A 23,357-nucleotide genomic window follows, 5' to 3' on the forward strand; every position below is an offset into this window, starting at 1 on the left:
ATGCATAATCGCCCGGCTGTATAAGTAGTTCCCTTCTCTAATATGCGTGTTTGCGTTATGATATTATATATGTAATTGAGTGCACATGTGCATTAGTATAACGATGCGTATGTATATAAATCTGTATTTATGTAAGCATTGTATGGATCAGTGTTTGTATACTATCTATATGTATATGTGTATGTCTATATATGTATATGTACGTATGTATGTGTGTCTGTGGGTATATATGTGCTTATATTTGCACTTATGTTTAGGTTTGGCAGGTGGATATACAAGTAATCATTATATAAATAGTTAAAATTAACCACGCTTGGGCGACCACATACCCAGCCCCACATTTAAATCAACTCTCCCCTTTATAAAAATATGCAAACATATATAATTAACCACAGTATATAAAGCACTCACTCAAACATCAATTCCAACTCAACGAAAAACAAAACAAACTTATCCATAGATCGCCTCCAAAAAATATATGTATTTTAAATAAAATTTAAACAAACATAATTAAGCTAGATCAAACTACGAAAACAACGTATTTAACTGACTTATCTGAACTAACCAAGTCACCTTTAAAATATACACTCAAAATTAAAAGAAACTAACCTTAAATTCACTTAATTAAGTAACACTCCAAACATTCCATATTTTAACAACATGACTGGTCTCTATCTCCACCTCATCAGGCCACCCATCCGCACAGCAAAAGAGAGCACACCCACCCTCTCTCACCCCCCATTGAAAATCACAAGAATATCCATTTCCCACTTGAACTTAAAATCAAGAGGTCAACCCTCTTAAAGAATACTAAAACACAACTCACCCGCCTAAACAATTCCATTAAGAACCTGTATGCTCGCCCAACTTTACCCTCTCTACTTCACTCTACTCTCCTCTTTCCCTCATCTAAAAGGCTTCTCTCACCCACTATAAACAAGAAAACAACTATCTTTCTACAGAGACTCACACCTCAAGCAAGCCGTTCCACCGCACCGTTCTGAATATCATCTCCATGATTATTTTGCTATCTTTGCTATTTTGATAACTACACTATTGATTCCGAGGTCCATTGCACACTTAACTCAATGCTCAATTTCTATTACTCATGGGGATAATTACAATGGAATGGTATATCCACCCAATTTCGGATATACTTTGTCAACACCGAGAAAGCAACACACAATCAACGCAACAATGAATAAGGCTGCCCGGTATACTTTTCGAAAAATCAATAAGGAGCAATACGCTTTCGCTATATGGGAATGTCACTTTCTCCCATGGGCTTATTTTCTGCCGACCTAGATTTATAACCCCGAACAACATTGGACTCCTTTCGATAATGGATTACCCAGGTTGTATCAACTTCTCTTTTCGTATAATTTCCTCCATATAATTATCCACAACCACTCAAAAAAACTATTTTCAATAATTGTACTGAAAAGCAAAATAGCGTCCATTCGCAGCTGAACATTTTGCTAACTGATTTCATTTCCTCTGATGATATAAGCCATTGTTGAAAATCCATGGATTAAGGAAATTAAAATAACCCCTTCTATATATTCTTTTTGTCAAGCAATAAATTCTAAAATCGAATATATGTTTCTATATGTTGTTTTTTCAGAATTTAAAATTTAATCACGAAACTTATATATTGCTCTATTCTTAAATATTGAGCTTTTCCTTTTTAGCTAGGATCTCCTTTAAAGTATTACTTAAAGTAATATCTATCAGGATTTTTCATCTGAATTCTATCAGTGTCTTATCTCGCTTATATATATATATATATATATATATATATATATATATATATATATATATATATATAGTGGCGCCAAAAAGAAAGTCCGCACTTGTAATTAAAAAAACCCCGCAAATTTAAGCTAAATTGAATGTAGCCGTTTAAACAAGATATACCTCATTTACCTCACCTTTTATTCCTCTATAATGTTATCTGTGACATATATATATATATATATATATATATATATATATATATATATATATATATATATATATATATGAGTGTGCTAGAACATTTTCATTCTAAATGCTACGCTATTATGCACAATGTAAAAATATGCATAAATAGAACTGAACGTAATAGTTAAATGAAACCAATACTTAAATAACAAACCACAAAAAGAATAATTAATTAATGCAAGTTCGTTTTTCAAATTAGTTTATATTTATAACGTCGCTCGCATATCCATGACAGTATATTGAAAAAATTTAATAATTTTAACTTTAAAAAGTAGGCTTTTAATATCTATGTAAGTGCGACGAAAGACTCAACTTTATATATATATATATATATATATATATATATATATATATATATATATATATATATATATATATATATGTGTGTGTGTGTGTGTGTGTGTGTGTGTGTGTGTTTGTATATATATTATATATTCAGGGTTACATGATAAAAATTGTCACCCTAAAGAAACGACACTACAGCTTTAACTTTTATTAAAAAAAAAGCAAAAAGGCAATTTAAGTAACTTGATTATATAGTAGAGCTGATAACTATTCAATGTAGCTGCCTTCAATCTCAGCGACTGTTTCGATACAGGCTCGGAACTGGAAGCATGCATTTTTCCACAAGCGCCGGCGAGAGCTTGGCGAATATTCGGTGGATGGCGACGATCAGGCTGGCTTTGGTGTTGTAGGAGGTCATATTAGTCATGTTCTCAACGTATTATCAAACGAAGAAGTCCAGCAGGTTCAGGTCGGGAAGAAGAGGGGCAGTGAGAAGTGTACAAAGTCGTAGCACTCTTGAAACCAAGCCTCGGTTTCTTTAGACTTGTGGGTCGGCGCCAGTGGCCATTTGATTTTATCAGGGGTTGACACTCTTCAGCACACCCAGGTACATTTTCAAGCTGACTTCGAAGATGTGAGATGGTATATTGTGGCTTTCACTTGAAACCACACCAAAGACTATAACCGTTGCCGGAAACTTTGTTTTAATCACTCTGGGCACGTCCCTTTTACTCTTGACAACCCAGCGATGAATTTTGAGAGTGATAACAATGGTCCTGTTGTCGTAACTTGGATCGGTAGAGAGCATGAGTTGTACAGCTGTGCATTTCCAATCTCGCTCGTGAACATTGTGTCACTTTCAGACATGATAGAAGACTCCTATAGCTCTTGAGATTTGTACACAACTGGCCAATTAGTAGATGGTCCGCAAAAAAAAAGAAGAAAAAAAAGAAAACCCGTTTTCATCAAATTGTTAGAGAATGGACCGAGAGAGAGAGAGAGAGAGAGAGAGAGAGAGGGAGAGAGGGAGGGGGTAAATTATATTGTAGACACGTTGACCGGAAGTCAGGATCAGCTGAGCGGATTGTGTGTGAGTCACGTGATCAGGTTAGCTGAATCGAGGAGATTTGGTTTGGACTTAGAAGGCGACGGACGGCTTCACAGACGTCTCCTCCCCTTGACTGGGGGGGGGGACGCTGACGTGTGTAGAAATGAGACCAAGAGAAACCACGCAAGCCAGAAATTCACTTTCCATCCTTCTGCGAGACATCTGGAAAGTGAAATAAACTATAAAACCAATTCATCGTTTTGGAGTGATTGAATCTTCGTCCAAACAGGTACCAGTCTCCCTCCAAGACACGAGATGATTCTAGATAGACAAACATCCACGACGTGTATATTTAATCAGCATTTTTTCATTTACACAAACATAGTTAAAAACAACAGAGAGCTTTTTTTTGTTATACCTTCTTTATTTTCTCAATTTTTCTGATGATTTTTTGTGTATGGATCAAAAGGTATTAATAAATTAAGCATATCGCGATTTTGTAGCTTTTCGTCTTCCGTCAACACATCGTCAGGAATGTATAAGATTTGGTTGTGCTGACCGGGCGAGTGCTAGAAGCAGTAATATTCGGAAAACGGTTTATGCATGCGAAGCCATTTGTGCCAAGTGGGGGGTTGGGAGTATCTAGTTTTGAGGGTAGGAAAGAAAGGGAGTTACGATAAGCATGTTTTGGTTAGTTTGAAAAGTAACCATATTTAGGACAGGCTTCTAAATTCTTATTATATCACTTCCCAAATTTTTAATCTTTTAACGTTGGTTTCATGGTGTATTATTTGTGTGCTGGTAACTAAAATTTAAAACCCAAAATCTAGTTGTAAAAAAACAATGCGTCGCATATCCTACAGACCATTAGAACGAACCAACGTCATCTATAAGTTCAAATGCCCGCTGGGAGAGTGTAACTCCTATAATAACAAAAAACAAACAAACAAACAAACAAACAAAGAACAAAACAAAACAAAATATAAACGAAAAACAACAAAAAGTAGTTCTGTTGGTTACGTCAGATGCACAACGACAACATTATCGCCTTACCATGCATAATGAAGAATCTAGTGCTATATTACATTTACAGAAACACATAACTGCCCCCTCCAAAGTTAGAGAAATTTTAACTAGCAACACAAAATAATACACCCTGAAACCATCGTTAAAAGATCACTTAAAACGCTTGTGATCGTGGATAAAAACAAAGAGCAAGTCAGATTTCATCAAAAACAAGTGAAGCATGCATGGTCCCATGTGAGTGCACAGTTAACATATTTAAATTTGAGTTCAGCACCATGCAAAACTGCTAAATAGATATACACAAAAAGTTTTGGATAAATATAGTAAAAAGGGAGTGTTTTTATTAGCCCTAAAAGAGCCCCTGGAGCACACCCAAGAGTTATCGCGAAGTATAAACAAAACAAAATTATATAGAAATCAGTTAGTTACAACTTTTCAGAAAGTTTTATAAAAATCCGAGGCATCAGTTTTTTTTTAATAAGCACAAAAGTGTCAATTTTAGACATTTTTAACCCGAAAAACAACCTTGTGGGGTGGGCAACTAGAGGTTTCCCGGAAAATCCGTTCTGTTACTTTTTACTCATGTCATGTTTAATGTTTGTGCAAAAATTTCCAAAAATTCCAAGGCGTAATTATTGAGAAAAGTGTGGACAGACGAAAAGACAAGGGTGAATTTACAGGTCCACTCTCCCTTTGCCGGGGGACCAAAAATCAGTCGTTTTCTTTCTGAGAACAACCCTGGTATATTGCTGCATTGTATGTGTATTCTAATCAACTCCATATACCATTTTTATTTTTTAATTTTTTACAATCCTTGCAAGTTAAAGTTTAAGCCTGTTTCGGTCTTGTTTTAATGTCGTCTTGACAGAGTTTTAGTTTGAAAATTTTTTTACACCGATTTCTTTTTCTTCAATGAAGACGGTTATCTTTGACTTAGCGCCTGTAGTTCGGTAAGCGAACTGTTCTATCTTCCCCCTCTCTCACTTTCTTTCACTTTCTCTCACTCTCACTCTCCCACACAGATTCCCTTTCTCCCTCACTCACTGTCTTTCTTTCACTCACTCTCACACTCTCTCGCACGAATACTATCACTCTCTCACTCTCAATCTCTCCCTCTCCTTTTGTTTTTCTATAATCTGCTTTGCGATTCCGCATCCCTAAATATTTATGCTGAAGTAATCCTGGCATTTAATTTCAACTAACGATCGAAAAACAAAATACCATCTCCAGTTGGTTATTATTAACAAATTCACAGGAGTTTTAGAAAACAGCAAATACTGAATAAAGGTAAAGATAAATTTTTCTTACTTTCCACCGTAACAATCACGTTTAAAATGACGACTTCTATAAGTTTTTGGGTATGCTGAAAACGAATATCACATTTAAAATTCCGCAAGAAAGTAGTTTTCTGGATATAAGGCAATCTAATTCCTTATATTGTAAGTGATGGCCATTGTTGTACGCACAAATGCGCACATTTTTAGCTATTGTTGTACGTGCATCATCATCATCATCATCATCATCATCATCATCATCATCATCATCATCATCATCATCATCATCATCATCATCATCATCATCATCATCATCATCATCACGGGCTCCTTGCCGGACCAATGTGACTCTTTCTCTCCAGAGTTTCCTGTCTTCCATCAGCCGCCTCAGATCTTCAGGTTCACAGTTGGCGTTGCGTGCTATTTGCTGAATGTACGTGGATCTAGGTCGTCCATAGCTTGCGCGTCCGTGTCGTGGAATCCATAAAAATACATCACTCACCAAATATATATATATATATATATATATATATATATATATATATATATATATATATATATATGTGTGTGTGTGTGTGTGTGTGTGTGTGTGTGTGTGTGTATGTGTGTGTGTGTGTGTGTGCATGACAGTGACCGTCAAATCGTAGGCGTCTTTCCCTGGTATTATATATGGCAGGTAGGTTGCCATAAAGTTGCTGCTTCGTGGGATGATTTTCCAAAGATATATTTAATACTGTTCATAGCATACGGGTGTATGTGCCGTCTAGTTTTCTTTCCAATCTTTTGGTGAGTGTCCAGGCTGTAGCACCGTAAACAAGGACAGACTCTACCACTGCCTTGAAGAACTGCTTTTTCAGTTTGTCAGTTAGCCTTGAAGTCCATACTGAACGCAGGCCATCCAATGCGGCCGATACTTTTGAGATGCGAATTTCGATATCTCTCTCTGTGGAAACTATGTTGCTGCCCAGATACGTAAACTCAGCGACTTCTTTCAGTGTTGTTTCAACCAGAGCCCTGATCTCTCCTTCCACATTGAAAGTCGTAAATTTGGTCTTATACGCATTAATGTGGAGACCAATATCATTTGCGGATTTTTCTAGCTTGCGTAACAGTTTTTGCGCATCAGCAGTGTTATTCGCGAACAAAGCAATACCGTCTGCGTAATCTGCATCAGTTATGTCTGCTGATTGATGACGTCTGTTTCTGGATTCATTTAGGGTGAAACCTAGCCTGTTGTGTATATCAACAGAGGTGCGAAGTACAAAGTCAAGACAGACAATGAAAAGAAAAGGGGCAAGAGTATCTCCTTGTAGAACCCCGGTGCGGATGTCGAAAAAATCAGTGTCCCCATCTGTCGACCTTACCATTGCTCGAGTGTGCTCATATAGCATCATGATAGCATTAATGACTTCATTTGGAATGCCATATGCTTTTAATATGTTGGCCATTTTTCCTCTATGTACGGAGTCGAATGCTTTGGAGAAACCTACAAAGATCATGACTGCCTCAATGTTTTTGGCTTTGACTCCTTCAATTAGTCTCTTGGCAGTAAGTATTTGACTAGTAGTAGAGCGATTCTTTCTAAATCCATTCTGGTTCTTCTTGAGCACTTCTTTGATCTTTGGTTGGATACGGTTGAGAAACATGGCATTGTAGATTTTTGCTGCAATTAGGATGAGCGTTATTCCTCTGTAGTTGCTTGGTATGCTTAGGTCACCCTTCTTGGGGAAGGGAAGTATGCATCCTTCCCTCCATATATGAATAACTTTTTGATTATATACAGCATTGCATGAATTAAGAAGGATGTCATTGAAGCCATATGTCTTCCATACTTCAGGAGGTATGTTATCTAAGCCTGCAGCTTTACGATTTTTGATCTTCTTTAGTAGAGTTAGAAGTTCCTCCATTATAAAATCACCCTTCTCAATATCGAGTTCCTGTACAACAATCGGCTGAAATAGTTGGTCTTTCACTTCTGGTTTGTTTCCAAGTAGCTTTTCAAGATGTGCTTTCCATTTCGAACGTACATTTTCTGGAGTGTTTGCCTTTAACTTTGCTTTGGCAGGTCATTTGCGCCCACATATCTCATTTACTACTTGCCAAGCCAGATAGGATTGTTTGTTATCCGCAGCATTCTGGATTCGATCTATTTGTTCTTGAACATACTTCTGTTGTTCTGATAGGTACATCATACTAAGCTCTTATATATATATATATATATATATATATATATATATATATATATATATATATATATATATACATATATATATATATATATATGCATGCTTATTGCTTATGTATATATACATATAAGAAATGGAAGTTCATAATAATTATTCAACAGTCACTCGGTTGTAAGCATTACACACAAAATCATATTAATATATAGATTATGATGATGATGATGATGATGATGATGATGATGCGGACATTAACACACATGAGTTACAGGCACAAGCCGGGCATATAAAAACTGCTACAGATATAAAACACAAAGGAACATCACACTGAAACTGTATAATTGTAAATTACCCCCCCCCGTACCCTTTTTTCCACTCCTTTTTTTGTTTATGTCACCATAAACTAATACCACATCAAATAAACTCAAATAAACGAGGAGGGCCAAGGAGTATGGAAAGATCGAGGAGAAAGGTAGAGAGAGCACTAGCTAGACCAACACTGAATGAGTGCAAAGAAGTCTGGGACTTTGTGGAGGTTTATTGCCACTCAAATTCAAGTGAAGACAATGGTCGCTGCCAACGAGAAATCAATGGTAAGCGCCTGTTGCGATAACGCAAATTCACCTGCAAATGTGGAGAGTACTGGAAATCTAAGGAGATGTGCTGTTACTCAGACACCAGAGAACACTACAAGTTGCTGTTGCTCAGACACCAGAGAACACTACAAGTTGCTGTTACTCAGACAGCAGAGAACACTACAAGTTGCTATTACTCAGACACCAGAGAACACTACAAGTTGCTGTTACTCAGACAGCAGAGAACACTACAAGTTGCTGTTACTCAGACACCAGAGAACACTAGAAGTTGCTGTTACTCAGACACCAGAGAACACTACAAGTTGCTGTTACTCAGACAGCAGAGAACACTACAAGTTGCTGTTACTCAGACACCAGAGAACACTACAAGTTGCTGTTACTCAGACACCAGAGAACACTACAAGTTGCTGTTACTCAGACACCAGAGAACACTACAAGTTGATGTTACTCAGACAGCAGAGAACACTACAAGTTGCTGTTACTCAGACAGCAGAGAACACTACAAGTTGCTGTTACTCAGACACCAGAGAACACTACAAGTTGCTGTTACTCAGACACCAGAGAACACTACAAGTTGTTCTTAAAGAGAAATCTTTGATAATGGCCTGTGTGACTATTCCTAGTGAGTAAATAATAATGTATGCAGGGAGAAGGTTGAGAAGAGACAGCAGATAGAAATAATGAAAACGAATGAAATTTTAAGGAAAATCATCGAATACGGAAACCAATCCAGATGAGCTACGAGCGCTAACCAACCATATCAAAACTGCATCAGAAATAAAACCAAAAGATACAGGAACACCACATGAAAAAAAGAAAACTGAAATTATAAAATGAAGTCATAAAATAACTACCCCACCCCCAAGAAAAGAATATATCTTGTGTCAGCATCGACTGCTACCACACCAAATATTCGAGGAGGATGGATAAGTTAAAAGAGAACTAACCCAAATTCCAGTGAAGACCACTGGTCATTGCCAGCGAGAAGTCAATGGTAAGCGGATGCTGCATTGGTGCAAATTCATTTGCATAAGTTATCGAAACAGTAGAGAATACTGAAAATCTGGGGAGACTTCTTATCACCCAGATTACAGGGAACACCACCGGTTGTTGTGAGTGAGTAATATTTGATGATGTTTTGTTTTAGAAATCATAGTGAGTAGAAATAGTAATAACTGGCATAACATGTGGAAATTCCACGGTGGTTGCAAATTTTAAAAATGCACACCAGTAAGATACTTCCTATCACATAATCAAACAATTACAATGACGTTGGACCATGTACCATTAAAGATTTAACTAAATCACGAAGCTCTGTACCATCAATTTGATGAACTGTTTTGATATTATCTTGATCTTGCAACATTAAGATCATGTGGCAGTGTGGTAGCCCTCTTTTTTAAATTCAATAACAAAAACATTTGCAAATAGAATTCCCAGTACATGTCTGTCTTTAATATCTTTATATTAAAGTTCAGCTAGATGTGCGTGATACACCTGTGATATTAAATCAGGTCGATTTAGTGTAAGTTCTGATAGTCTATGGTTGTTTACTATTTCAAGACATCTACGATTATATGTGTATGTAAGGAATAGGCCTGGTTTTTCGTATTTACTAAAAACTTCCATCGCATTTTGATAAAGTTGTTGGAGATTCCTAGGAATTCCTGAAAATGAGGATGATAGAATAACTGGAACACCGGAATCACCACATTCATTCCTTGTCAAATGACCCGTTAAACCAGAATATTGCGCAGCTCTTAATTGACTTTGATGGCTGCTAATCAAGTTCAATCTGCAACGTTCCCCTTTCACATATGCATCAATTACATATTGTTAGAATAGTTTATCAGATCTATGGATAATACTATTTAGTTATCTTTTATTACAAGGCGATAAGTGTAATACTCTTGCATTGTCACTTTATTGCGAACTCTTGTTTGCTATTCTAGCCTATGTTGCATGTTTATGTGCCAGCCTTATTCACCATTTGGAAATAACACGGGATATATCATGGGGTCCAAGTGGCAGGACAGATAAGAAATTCATCGTTTTGCTTGACCATGTGGGTAAACAATAATATTTCTGTTAGCAGGTGGGAAACCATCCTCATCAACAAATACTTCAGTTATTTCTTTGTTTATTGGATTATTAAATCTTTTTATAGCTGGTACAGCGGTGAAATATATCGAAACTCTCCTTGGCCATACATTTTCCCTTATAGCACGTGCTTCCTCTTCTAATTCAATGGCCTTCATATTTTTGTAAGCTTGGGCATAAGGATTATTCTCCATAACTGTAGCTGTGGTTTCAAAGACACTTTGAATACATTTATTATTTTTCTAGTAAATTACATCTAAGTTAATTTGCTTCAGATGAGTCTAAGATGTACATTTGTCCATATTTTCTCTCTTCTTGATTATTTGTGTGCAAAGTACTGGATTAATGATGGTATTGTGCCTTGTAAGTGAAAACAATAGGGACCTCTTTCAGGAAGGCAGACTATATTTATTCCAAATGATGAGTTGTAATTGCGTATATTATTTTTGAAATTAAGTTGTTCTTGGTCATTGCCTTTAAGTAACCTTCGGAGTTGATGAGGATAATCTTCTAAGGGAGGAAGAAAAAACTTTTCCTCTTTGGTAACAATTCACTGCTTGTCCTAGAAATCAAAGTGCTCTACAAAATGAGCAAATCATATTCATGTCACCTATGGAACAATACGGGATATTTGGTCTTTCTACTTCAGCCATATTGTTTCTATTTCCCTTTCATTTTCCAGATAATTTTGTCTACCTTCTTCAGTCATTTTATTTTTTATTTCCTGTCGTCTGCCTCTTTCATTTTCGAAAATATGTTGTCTATCTTGTTCATTCGTGTTATTTATCTGTTATCTCATTATGTTTCTCCTTTTAAACCTGATATTATCCCTTTCTTCAGTTTGTAGTTGACGTCTTTGTCTTTCGCTTGCTGCACCTATTTTACCTTTCATTGTAGTGATCATGATTTTGTATATTTTGCAAGAAAATTAAAGTCGTTAGGACAATTTTGTGCTGGATTTGGACTATATTTTAATATATTTTGATATATTTTAATGGCTGAAAATGAATTCAAAGCAGAATATTTTACTTTTTTTCATTTTATACGTTTATTTCTGTATTGTGTTTAAAATTTGAAAATGAAATATAAACTGAGAAAAACATAACACCATTTTTATTATTTTTATTTTCATTTTACAAAATTAATGGCGTAATAAATTAAACAGTTTTGGGCATCAATATAATAAAGTTTTATTTTTTCTTCAATTCTGCATACAATTTCTTTTCAATTTTTTATTTCGTTTTAGCTGGGAATGATAGACCTTATTATCTTAAATCTTCTAACCAAAAGGTATATTTTAAGATTCTAAGCATCCCGTTAAGAGCAATGCTTGTATCCCTCTTGCACCTATTTTACAGAGTATATTTGCCAGGCAGTTTTTGAAAATCTTTTTCATGAGTAAAGTTACTTATGTAATTACTAGAATAATGGAGATCTTCCTAAGATTCCAATTTCTTTTCATGTCGTACATAAGATATTGGTATTTTTTATCACTTCGCTTTCACTTTATAAAACAAATCATTGGGAAAACTTTCTACTATGTTGTTTCTTTTTCATTGCCCCATATCACTATGTCAGGTTCAATAGCTCCATTTTCTTGGTATAAAAATAGCTCCATTTTCTTGGTATAAAAATAGCTCAATTTTCTTGGTATAAAAATAGCTCCATTTTCTTGGTATAAAAATAGTTCCATTTTCTTGGTATAAAAACAGCTCCATTTTCTTGGTATAAAAATAGTTCCATTTTCTTGGTATAAAAATAGTTCCATTTTCTTGGTATATAACTATAAAATAAGTCATAATGGATGGTGTATGACTTATTTCAAACTGATTAGAAAACGAAAAAATCCCTATTTCGCTTTGAATAAAATGAATTTAATCAGACATAAATTGTAGGAGATAATATTTTACTTAATTATTTTCTCATGTAGAAAAAAATTGTTTTTCATAAATTTAAACAATGCCATATCTAATAATTAATAAAAGGTTTAGATATCTATGAAAAATAAATATTTGTTTAATTAATGAAATAAAATTCAATGAAATTGTTTTATACAAAACATATTATTAAAAATCCATCTTAATGAAACAAAGTGTGTCATTTTACCTTAAGAACTAAAGTTTTTATGAGGCTTCATTATTGTATAAGTTTTTTAAAAAATATATATATAAAATAAATATTTCAGCTTTGTAAAACAAATTATTGGGAAAACTTTCTACTAGGTTGTTTCTTTTTCATTGCCCCATATCACTATGTCAGGTTCAATAGCTCCATTTTCTTGGTATAAAAATAGCTCCATTTTCTTGGTATAAAAATAGTTCCATTTTCTTGGTATAAAAATAGCTCCATTTTCTTGGTATAAAAATAGTTCCATTTTCTTGGTGTAAAAATAGTTCCATTTTCTTGGTATATAACTATAAAATAAGTCATAATGGATGGTGTATGACTTATTTCAAACTGATTAGAAAACGAAAAAAATCCCTATTTCGCTTTGAATAAAATGAATTTAATCATAATTATTATTATTATGTGAAACATATGGATAGAGAAATGGGCGAGGAACTGGCTAGGAAGAAAATGCATGGAAGGTTCTTCCAGGATATAGCAGAAGGGCAATGGCTTAGAGCAACAGGGTGTAGTGGACTGGCCCAGAGAGAGTATCGCAAAAGACACGATCGCATGGGACTCTGGATATATTGGGAGGTGTGTAAGAAGGTTAGTATAAAGTGTGATGGAAAATGGTTTGAGGATGTGCTGATGAAGTGAGAACAAGTGAGGATGGCAAGGTAGAGGTATGGTGGGACAAAAGTGTCATAACGACCAAGCAATTGGAACATAATCGTCATTGACAATATTAAAAAAAAAAAACTGGCAGATTGTAGACTTTTCAGTACCCTAGAACAGGAATGTGAGAGAGAAGGAGAATGAGAAGTGGGGCAATTATGCTCTATTGGCCTTGGAGATAAGGCGTATACACGGGATTAAAACACAAATAATCCTGGTCGTAGTTGATACACTAGGAGTAGTATGAAGCCGTCTAGAAGGACAATTGAAAAAAATACAAATCCCCGATGTTTTAAGCGGCCTTCAGACCTTTGCTATTTTAGATACTAACAACATCCTTAGGAAACCCATTGTTCTTTGAAGCTCCTGGTTTGAAGCCGGGATTTGGGAAATCCTCTGGAAATGAATCCCATCCATTTCCAGAGGGACTTTGATAAACGAAATCAGAATTATTATTATTATTATTATTATTATTATTATTATTATTATTATTATTTGGGAAAAGTTCGGTCTGTCCCTTCTCCATTATTATTATTATTATTATTATTATTATTATTATTATTATTATTATTATTATTATTATTATTATTATTATTATTTGGGAAAAGTTCGGTCTGTCCCTTCTCCATTATTATTATTATTATTATTATTATTATTATTATTATTATTATTATTATTATTTGGGAAAAGTTCGGTCTGCCCCTTCTCCATTATTATTATTATTATTATTATTATTATTATTATTATTATTATTATTATTATTATTTGGGAAAAGTTCGGTCTGTCCCTTCTCCATTATTATTATTATTATTATTATTATTATTATTATTATTATTATTATTATTATTATTATTATTATTATTTGGGAAAAGTTCGGTCTGTCCCTTCTCCATTATTATTATTATTATTATTATTATTATTATTATTATTATTATTATTATTATTATTATTATTATTAATTATTAATTATTAATTATTATTATTATTATTATTATTATTATTATTATTATTATTATTATTATTATTATTATTTGGGAAAAGTTCGGTCTGTCCCTTCTCCATTATTATTATTATTATTATTATTATTATTATTATTATTATTATTATTATTATTATTATTATTATTATTATTATTTGGGAAAAATTCGGTCTGTCCCTTCTCCATTATTATTATTATTATTATTATTATTATTATTATTATTATTATTATTATTATTATTATTATTTGGGAAAAGTTCGGTCTGTCCCTTCTCCATCATTATTATTATTATTATTATTATTATTATTATTATTATTATTATTATTTGGGAAAAGTTCGGTCTGTCCCTTCTCCATTATTATTATTATTATTATTATTATTATTATTATTATTATTATTATTATTATTATTAATTTTTAGATTAAATGAAATATTTTTTTTTTGGTAAATATTACCTCCCACCCCCTCACACACAAACAGGTATTCAATTTTACTTAAATTAAGAATTTATACAATAACTGTTTTGGTATTCAAATATTTCTATGTTATTTATATGCTTCAATGCCCCAAAATTAATGATGTTCTCTCGTCTGAAATCTGGATAATTTCTCAGAAAGTCGTAAATAAATAAATAATAATAATGATAAAATAATGACCGGGGGGGGGCAGACTGAACTTTTCACAAAGTAAAAAAAATCGCAAATCATTAGAAATAATAATGGGTGCGAGGTCGATAATAATCTGCAAAAATAGTTGAAAAGGGAAGAAAAGGAAAAAAATTGCAACGGAGGCGCGGAAAGTTCACGTGAACCATTTTCAACTTATTAACTCATAAATGAAAAAATATCAGAGATTAAATTATACATAGATCCAAATTGAAAATTAATTGCTAAGAATTTTAGAATTTCGATTAAAAACTGATTCTTATTTAAAATAAGAACGAAAAAAAAAACTACTCAGGATCAAATATTTAGTCTCTATTCATAGTAAGAAGATGATAATTATGCAAAATTCAGTTAAGTTCGTTTGTTTATAATAGAATTAATTTACCAGAAATCTTACTGGTTAAGTCGATAAATTTTGGGGGTTATATAGTAATATAACCCAAGAAATAATTAATTTAATTTTTTTAACGAAACGAATTTAATTTTCGATAGATAAATAAAGGGAATGTTTTTTTAATTAAGCAAAAATATAATGAATAAAAAATATTATGAAATATGACTTTTTTAATTATGAAATAAAATAGCCAATTTCAAACCATAAAACGACTGACGTTTTTTTTTTGAAACTTAGTGACCATAAAGGAAGGTAATTCGTTTCTCATTAATTACTATGGTTACAACCGACAACATTTTTTTTTTTATTAAACTTAAATGTTTATTAACCATTTGGATTATTGCACTTTCCTTTTAAAGGAATAGTCAGCATGATAACGGCCGAAGCGACAAGCGTAATATTATGAGTAAGAATAATAATAATAAAGACAGAAAATCTTATATTTTACTGCTCAGGAGCAGGCACTAAATACAAATTCAATCAATAGAAAAATCTTTGGGAAGGACTGTTCTGATAAGTGCAAGCTGTGTGGTATAACTCTTGAAACAATTATCACACGTTTACTCAAAAAGAGTACAAACATCGCCATGAAAAAATATGTGCAAATCAGCATTGGAGTTTGTGCCAAAAGTTTGGAATCCAAATGACGGACAAGTGGTTTAAATATCACCAAGAAGTGGTAGTGGAAATGAGGACGTTAAGGTTATCTGTGATTTCATGGTTCAGTGTGATCGAGAGATTACTCACACGAAACCAGATATTGTAATTGTAAACAAAAAGACCAATGAATGCCAAATTATTAGTGTGGCTTGACCAAACGACATCAACTTAGCTGGCAAACGGAATGAGAAACTACGGATAATGTGAAACAAGAAAACTTTCATCGTATCATTCATCATAAGTGCGCTTGGCCTCAGTCGCAGATAATCTTGAGAACGAGTTGAACTCATTAGGAATCAAGTACAACATCACTGCACTCCGGAAGTCAGTTCTGCTTGGCACAGCAAACATCTTACGCAAGGTGCTTTCCATTTAATTGACTTTTTGGCTATGCACATTAGCTTTGGTGTTAAAGCCCGCTTTCGAATGAAAATAATACAAACACAGAGTAAAATATCCGAACACTATGAAGTAAATAGAAGCGCTAGGAACGACACCAAAAACCTTTGAAAGAAGAATGGGAGAGATTTGAATCAGAGGGATGGCTGAAAAAATGCAGTGAATTTCAATAATGAAAACTACACAAATATCAAGGAAAGTTATTGAATGTGGAGACTAACACCACACAAAAGTACACACAAACTGGATACAGAAACGGCTACAGATGCAGAACACAAAGTAACAAATGAAAACAAACTGTATAAATAATAAAAAAAAGCCCTACTTTTTTTGTGAGTGTCACCATAAGCATACACCACGCCAAACAATGAGGGTTAAGGAGGAGGAGAACACAGAGGAGAGGAAGCACTAGCAAGCTCTTCGCTGGAGATGTGCAAAGAGGACTGGGACTTTGGGGAGGCTTATTGCCACCCAAGTTCTAGTGAAGACCAACGGTCGCCGCCAACGAAAAATCAATGATAAGCGGCTGTTGCGATAACGAAAACTCTTTTGCAAAGGTTATCGAAAAAGGCGGAGAGTACTGAAAATCTGGAGAGACTTGTTGTCACATAGACTCCAGAGAACACTACAAATTGTTCTCCGAGAACAAACTTTGATGATGGCTTGTGTGAATGCTCCAAGTGAGTAAATAATAATAATAATAATAATAATAATAATAATAATAATATTAATAATAAGAAGAAGAAGAAGGAGGAGGAGTAAAGAGAGGACAAAATAAATAATGAAGATGTGTGGCACAAAAGAAGACAGAAAAGATAGCAATGGACAGCAAGGAAAGAAAATAGAATGAAAACTTCAGAAAAACATAAAAACAGGTAGAAATAGATAAAACAATATGCAGAGATCAAGTTACATTAAAGGCATAGGCAGAAATTAGAAAAAAAGAGTGAATTACTGATAACAAGTAACGAAAGATGAAAAAATAAAGAAAGAAGACTCAAAGTATGAAAACAAAACTGCAAAGAAAACAAAAATACAAATATAAATTCCAAATAAAAACAGAAACAAAGAAAAAAAAACAAACAAATAAGAAAAGAAATATGGAAGGCGGAGAGAAGTGCGAGTTATGTGAAAAGAAAGGTGATTAAGACGTGACAGGGCGCGCATGCGTGCGGTTGTGTGTGTCGAATTCATTTCCGTGTTCATGCATGCGTGGTTGAATGCACGACACATGCGTGCTTATGCTTGTATGAACACGCCTGTACGAGTTTCCAGGAAAATCTGAGCCAATTGTGTCGCAGCATCGATGCTTCCGACCGACCTTTTTCGACCTAAAAAACACCCCCCACCACAACATGATATTGCGACCTCCCCACCACCATCCATAGCTCTTTCACAATCATCTTTCTCTTTAAAACGCACGTTACACTTAAAAAAAATACTTGCCGTACTTTATACATGGATTCAAATTTATTTAAAGGATTGTATTTACACACACACACACACACACACACACACACACACACACACACACACACACACACACACACACACACACACACACACATTAATTAATTAATATTTTTTACTGTTTACTCCAAACAAAGCACAGTGCCACATGTGCGTAAGGGGCTACTGTTTGGGACAATGTATACACAGACACTATCTGCACCGAGATGTATATTTACATTATATTGTAACTCCTACATGTCAGTACAATCAGGGAAGCAGGGGGCAGATAGGGAACTCCAAAGTCTAGCAGTTATTGTACATTATATTTAAATTTATTTGAAAGATTGTATGTACACACACATACATACACACACATACATACACATAAATACATATATATTTATTAATTATGTCAACTATATATATATTTTTTAACAAGGTGGTCACCACTTATCAAGGCCCGGAATAAGGGTTATTGCGTGTACAGTATGTTAGTGTCTTACTTAAGGGAGCGGGTCAGCAGGAATTTGTTTATGTTGAACTTGAAGACATCCAGGTTGAAGTCAGGTGGGAAACAGGCAAACGGAACAGAGTTCCATAGGAGTGCACTTTTAAGAAAGAAGCTTTGTTCATGGAATCTACGTTTTGGTTTTGGCACGGATAAAGAGTGGGGAAAATTTTTGACAGTGGTTTCAGCTAGGCGGGTGTTTTTCGTGAAAGATTGGCGAGGGGGACCAGAGATTGGAGTTCAGATGAGCATCTGCCATGGAAATAACGATAAAACAAAGACTCGCAACGTCTCTCCTGTGGGAGAGAGGTTGCAGGGAAGAGAAAAAGACATCCCCCACTAAGCCACGAAGCCTATTTTGTACTCTGTCAAGGCAGGATAAGTTGTTTTTAGCAGCTCCTGCCCAGATGTGGCAGCAGTACTCCATCCTTGGACGTACTTGGCTTTTATATAGATAGAGAATTGTATCAGCAGTGAGATATCTTCTGGAGCGGTAGAAGGATCCTACCATTTTTCCAGCGACCTTGACAACAGGCTTGATGTACGTGCTCCATTTCAGATCAGGAGTAAAGGTCAACCCCAGAAGCTTATCAAAACATGAGGCCTCCCCTAGACGAGAGCTATTCATTTAAATTGATGCCAGATGGGGATCAGAGCGTTGATGATGTAAAGATAAGAGCTTCGTTTTAGATGCATTAAAAGTACCACGCACTCGAGATCAGAGGAGAGAGAATCAGAGAGAACTTTGTCATTTACGGCCTTTGATGCGTTGCCATAGATGCTCGTGTCATCAGATTAGATGTCAACGAATGAGTTAAGTATGCGTTTTGGGAGATCTTTGATGCATATCAGGAAGAGAGTTGGGCATAGGATGGATCCCTGAGGGACTCCAGCATTAATACTAAGGGCCTCTGATTTCCGCCCATCAACCACTACTTTTATGAGCCTATCAGAGAGAAATTATTTAATGATTGAGAAAACATTTCCAGTTATACCGTAGCTGGAAATTTTGTTAAGTAGGCCCTTATGCCATACCTTATCGAAGGCTTTTGATATGCCAAGAGCAATTGTCCTAGAGAGGAAGACTTTGTCAAAAGATTCACTAATCCTCTGAGATATAACCGTTAGCACATTTGCTGTAGATCTGGCAGAACGGAAACCATATTGCATGTCACTAAGAAGGTTATTTCTGCTGAGGTGGAAATAAACGTTGTTGTACAAAAAAAAAGAAAGAAAAAAAAAGAATCAAAATAAAAAAACGAGTTGAAGTTCTTTCCTATTCATAGCCATTACTAAGGCTCTGACAACAGCATATTCTTTTCATTGTTTTGACTCTCGAGTGTGTAACTGTTGATACCTTATATGCTTTTATATAGAGTAATGTGGTTCTCGGTTGATTAACTGTGTCTAACGGTGTCGGATATATACTCGAGAGTCAAAATAATAAGAATATGCTGTTGTCATAGCGCTAGTCATTATACACAAATTAAGCAAACTTCATTAACTTTCAACATTTTTTTTTTGAACCCTTAAGCTTAAACATTGAATTTCTATGATTAGATAATAAACTTTTATTAAATTTACAATAAGAATTCTAGACTTAAGGTTTAGTAAGATTATATTTCTATTTTGATATTCGTAAGGAAGCTTAAGAGTGATGCAAAAATATTTTGGGAATTAATAATTTTGCCCTTCCTGGGACGAGTATTCTTCTAGTCTAATTATATTTTTTGCTTTTTTTTGGTTGACCATCATTTGCAAGAAACATCAAATATAACCAGAATTATGTTGGTACACACGTTGGTAAATTATAAACCTTTCACGAAATAAAGGAAGAGAGATGGTTTGCAGTACGCACATTTGAGATATAGCTGTTAATATTTCGTAGCATTCTGAATTAACTTTATTCGTACGCTAGTGTGCCGTGGCACACTCGTTGGGAATCATTGTCTCAAACATATCTTGATGTTCTAACCCTCCTTCTCTTATCATAGCCCCATTCTCCACTCCTCAAATACCCTTTAAGCCCAAACTGTTCATGTTAATCCCGGGGCCTCTTACAATATTGAAGTTGGTGGGAGCACGGTCTGGGTTATGGGTTGGGGGTGGGGGTCAAAAAAGGTGAAATGTGCAGCGCTAAGTCGTTGCTTTGCAACGGTTGTCTTCTTAATTCCTGTGTCTTTGCGCAATGCCATCACCATACCTAGGGGGGGGGATTGAAGGTAGAGCACAGTGAAAGGGAAAGCGGGGAAGAGTATGTAGGTGGGGGAACAGGAAGAGTACTTGTTTTTCTTTTTTTTCTCATCCTTTTTCTTCTTCTTTAAGACGAGGTGATGAGACAGTGGAAAAAGTGAATGGGAAAATGATGGCGGCGTTGGATTTGGGGAGGTAAGAAGAAGGCTAAAATGGTGGGAGGCGGTGGGAGAGAAGGGGGTGGAGGGAGTTAATCGAAGATTGATGAAGTGAAAGTCGAAGAGGAGGGGGGACCAAAGTTATGCGAAAAGGAAAATAGGAGGAAAGAAAAGAGGGAAAGGCGTAGGATAAAGAAGAAAGAAAAAGGAACAAAAAGAAGAGTTAGAAATAAATACGTAAAAAAAGGACAGAGAAAAAAAAAGAAAAGAACAATAAAAAGGAAAGGGAAAAAGAAAGAGACGCTTGATAGAAAAGAAGAAATAAAAAATAAAGAGAAAGATAAAAAGGAAAAAGAGTAAAATGAGTAAAAAACAAACAAAAAAAAACAAATAAAGTGAAAATGTAATACATATAGAGTATCAATAAAGTAAGTAAATGACAATATAAAAATATATACTAATATATATATATATAGACTTATTCATTTATTCAATATGGGTCATACATGAATTAAGGGCGTGGGATAAGTAAAACTCTTTATACCACGGTATTTCAAAGCGCAATGCTTCTCATCAGACTAAGAGAGAAGATGCTAGCTTGTTTCCTTCAATAACTACAAGAAACCTTCACTACCACCAATAGCAATGGCTAAGAACACATTGTCTGAAAGTACTTTGTTTAAACTCCTCGGCCTAACGTTTACAGGGAATATGAACTGGAATAGATACATTGAGAGCATTGCCAAGGCTCCTGCAAGGAAGGTTGGCTCCCTCTACCGTGCTAGAAAACTACTTACGCCTGAAAGTATCCTATACCTCTATAAGGCCACCATTCGCCCATGTATGGAGTAATGTTGTCACATCTGGGCTGGTGCATCTGCTGCTTGTCTCTCGCTCCTGGACAGGGTTCAAAAGAGAGTCGCCAACCTGATATGTCCTGAGCTGTCATCTAGGCTCCAGTCTCTGTCCCATCGACGAGATGTTGCATCCCTCTGCATGTTCTACAAATACTTTAATGGTGAATGCTCTGACGAACTGCAAACACTTGTACCTCCTCGACGTAACTACCCCCGACAAACCCGACAAGCTAGTGAGTCTCATCCCTTTACAGTAGAGATCCCTAGATGTAAGAAGGCCTTCTACTCCAACAGTTTCTTCCCCAGAATTGCAAGTCTTTGGAACTCCCTTCCGGGATTCTGCTTTCCCAACTGTACTTATATGCAGAAGTTCAAGTGTAATGTGAACAAACATCTTTCTACTCATCTCCCTTCATAATGCCCCTGCAAATTAAGTCCCTGATAGTAGCCCCCTGCTTCAAAGTGGCACTGTGCCTTGTTTGGGGGGGGGGAAATTGAATAAAAAAAATATAATAGGGAAGCGACGTATTGCGATAAACCTTCTCCAAATCAAAACTAATATCTGTAGCTCCTTAGATCAACCATCTGACATAAAACTTGCCTACCGCCCTAATTACAATTCCTCTCCATTGCTATAAATGGTCGATCAACCTCTTTTACATACTCAATCCAGCACCCCGTATCTGACACTGGATACACCCTTTTTCTTTTTTGCAATCAATTCAAGTGAGGTAATGTCCATTCATTATATTCTCGTCCCAGCTTTAATATCTTAAAAGATTGCAAAATTTCCATCACCAACCGCAACACGTTACAAGTTGTATTCTTTGGGGCGTTAATATAGATCATTCGTCCGTTCCCGATCATATTTTTAGATTGTCGAAAAGCCATGGTGAGCAAAACATTTATATTTACGCAGTTTTTCGCGTGATAGATTTGGACTCAAAAAATTGCTGTGGATGTGTAAGGATTTCATTAATAACTTTTACGAGACTTACACATAAATCTTTAAATTTACATTTTTAAGGGCTTTAACTAACATAAGATAGTTAGCATTTTGTTTAGTTTATGTCTTTTTCTTTTCTTTTCATGTTTATTTTTGTTTTGATTATGTTTGTACATATACGTTTGATATATATATATATATATATATATATATATATATATATATATATATATATATATATTGATTGATTGATTGTTGGAGAGCTATTGGCTACACATTAGCAAACGTGTTTCAATGACCCCCTAGCAGGGAAAATCACCTCATCAGGCCAAAAACCAATAGCTCTCCAACAATCAATATATTGCTCTGTTTCATGCATTGAGCACTCTTTGGAATGACATATTGTGTTGTTGTTATGAGTTACTGAAAAATGCTACCAACAGTATAATAATAATAATAATAATAATAATAATAATATATATATATATATATATATATATATATATATATATATATATAAATATTTTTGGGTTTGTAAATAAAAAATGTTTGTCATGTTATTGCAAATTAAAATTTTTAAAAGCATTTATTCATGTGGGGATATTTTATATAGCTTAGGTCCACAGTGTGAATAAGGTATTATGGTGAGTGAAAAACTAACTTAGGGAATAGACAAAGTGGATAAACCCCGACCCTCTATTCTCTTTTGGCTTCATACCACTTTGTTTTCAAAGACCCTCCTCATTCTTTATAAAATATTTTAATAAACTGTTGTATAAAAAATGGGGGTTTCTTAACAATAAATAAATATCATCTTAAATAAATAATAAATAAACAAATAAATAATAAAAGTAAAAAAAATAACAA

The sequence above is a fragment of the Euprymna scolopes genome, chromosome 38 (assembly GCF_053919585.1).
Source record: "Euprymna scolopes isolate OS-2025 chromosome 38, ASM5391958v1, whole genome shotgun sequence".
Lineage (NCBI taxonomy): Eukaryota > Metazoa > Mollusca > Cephalopoda > Sepiida > Sepiolidae > Euprymna > Euprymna scolopes.